The 2,500-nt window shown below is 37.0% G+C and overlaps 1 protein-coding gene across 19 annotated transcripts in view; it reads right to left on the bottom strand.

The window, feature by feature from the left end:
- Nucleotides 1-1,049: 1,049 nt before the first annotated feature.
- LOC138003301 (octopamine receptor beta-2R-like) overlaps nt 1,050-2,500 on the bottom strand; it is a 13,862-nt gene continuing 12,411 nt past the window's right edge. For 8 of the 19 annotated variants that reach the window (XM_068849294.1, XM_068849288.1, XM_068849299.1 and 5 more), the window contains one exon: nt 1,051-2,500. This exon is cut by the window's right edge and continues 1,683 nt beyond it. The gene's annotated coding sequence lies outside the window, so the exon portion shown is untranslated. The other 11 variants (XM_068849283.1, XM_068849280.1, XM_068849290.1 and 8 more) reach the window with 3 other exon arrangements.

The raw sequence follows: 2,500 nt of genomic DNA on the forward strand, positions 1-2,500 counted from the left end.
TCGATATTTGCAAACTGTGCACTACGGATGTTTCAATATACAGTTTTACCACAACACAAAGTGACAAGTTAGGGATATCGACGGAAGCTAGTATGGCATTGAGTTTTCTAGTAATTGGGTAAGTGGTGTTCCGTTTCGACAGGGGCACGCGACTAGATGAAAGTGTGCAATCAAATATATATTGACGTCTGTAGATCAGTAGACAAAGATCGTCATTGAAGCGTCTTTATTTTCTATACCGTGAAACAATAGATCGCCAATAATGTTTAGATCTCAAAGTGAAACAGATCAGTGACCACGAGGTCATTATCTGCTGAATAGTTTAAACCTCTCAGCACAAACTGAATGTAATTGAATTTAAGCTATCTAAACAACAAACTTCAGGTCATAAATCATTAGTCAATTGATAACTCGATTGATTGAGATCTTTTCATTTGTTTCGCCGGTTTCAATCGGATCAATAAAAGTCTCCATATGACTAATCAATTTTTGCTTGAAAAAAAGGGGTTTAATTGTGGTTTAATTTTGTTTTTGGTTTTAAACCAATTTATCTTTTTTTAAAAGAAATTTGAATTTTGTTAACTGGTTTTTTTAATCAACTGTCTAAAAAAGGGATTTTTCTTCTTTTGGGGTATAGATAAAAAACAGGAGCTTGATTCTTTTCAGGGGTCTAAAAAAGAACTAGACATCTTTTCCTTCCTTCTACTCACCTGCCCCGCCCCTTTCTTCTCCAGTACCTCCATCCGGCCCCACCTTTCCTTCACACGTCAATCTCCTCCCCCCCGTGGATACCACTTATGCCCACTCCCTCTACACAACACTACTCAAAAACATTGCGTTGTATACTCACCTCCGCTGCCTACTCCTTAATTAATCCACTTGACCTCGCAAGCAGTTAATAAAGAATTTGAGAATAATTTTAAATGAATATTTTATTATTCACCCCAGGCCACACTCGGTCCAAACTTTTATATTCAAAAATGTGCAATACCACACCAGAGCCACATATGGCACATAAATGAAATAGATTTCTGTAGAGAAATAGAGGAATTGAAAGGCCACCTGAAGAAAAAATATTTGCAAAAAATTGTTATTTAGAAGATGATTTTTACCGACAAGGCCACACATTCATGACAGAAAAAAAACAGAGAAGCAAGTCCGCCTTTCAGGAAACAAGGACGGCCGATCTAAGCCGAAGCAATTAACAAAATGGAACAACATGAAAACTCGAAGGAAGTGGGTTACAGGAACTCTTCACAGGAAACAACAAGAAAGTAGTTCCAAAACGGGAACTGTTTCAAATCTTGTCCCAAGCGCACAGTCGAATAACGGAAAAGTGGCTTCAAGAATTTATGCAAAAATCCGGCCATAAAGTTGTCCGACAACACATCCATCCCATGCACAGAAAATGCCCAACAACCAATGGCAGCTCCAACAGTCCTCTCTTTGATAGAGATCAACTTGATGGTAAAATGCCACCCTTGTAACCCAACATGCTGTTAGAAAAAATAACTGAGATCGAAAACCATTATGCTTGAGTAGTGACCAAGTTTGGAGAGGCCCAATAAACCGGCGCAGTGCCAATCTTAGTTCCGATTATTTCAAAGACTCTTCCTTTACACTCATCTTGTAAACAGGCCATTTTGCAAAATGAGCAATATCTTTTCAAGATAAATTCTAGTTTATTGATATTGTAACAGTACAAATTATACCATTGTTACGTTTAATTATAATGCATTTACTTCCCAGCTGTATACTGCTCTATTTAATTGAGAATCTGAGAGACAATATTTATGAATCTTGTATTATACAAGTTATATTGCCAAATTAAGGAATGATTAAAGAATATCACTATTTTTTCATTATGAAAAGTAGTCCTACTTGTGAAAGACAGAAAAGGGTTTAGCTCTGACGAAGGGACGTCGAAACTTCAGCTTTCAAATATCTTTACAGTGATCAATTTACCATGTCAGCTCAGTTGATAAACCCTTTTCTTTATTCAGTTCACTTCCCCGCTGACACAGCTTCTTTACAAACTAAACCCCTTTATCTTACATGTGAAAGAATGCTTTACTTCCAACATCCATGAACCAATATTCTTAACCCAAAAACCAAGACAACGGTTGTCTTAGACTAAACACTGAAAATAACTGATTACTCTAATCACTACAATGCGTGCCAATCGCTTACCTAGAATGTAGTGTCTGACACTTGCAGACCACAGACTAACCGTAACTCAGAGTAAAAGCTAATCGTTTTAAAATGGGTACTTAGACTTAAATGCTGCTTCTCAGCCGTGCTATTTGAAATGGGTGCTTTATAGACTAAAACAATGTTCATCAGCGCCATTTGTACGCAGTCTGCAGTTGTCATACACCTCCTGAAATGCTGTTTCAAATAAGTGCATAAACCTAATTGAGAGTTTATCCCTAATCACGAAGCGGAGCATTTAACCCTAAACACTAAGAATTATTGTTCACATCGATCCATAAATAATTAT

This window comes from Montipora foliosa, chromosome 5 (assembly GCF_036669935.1).
Source record: "Montipora foliosa isolate CH-2021 chromosome 5, ASM3666993v2, whole genome shotgun sequence".
NCBI classification, from domain to species: Eukaryota; Metazoa; Cnidaria; class Anthozoa; order Scleractinia; family Acroporidae; genus Montipora; species Montipora foliosa.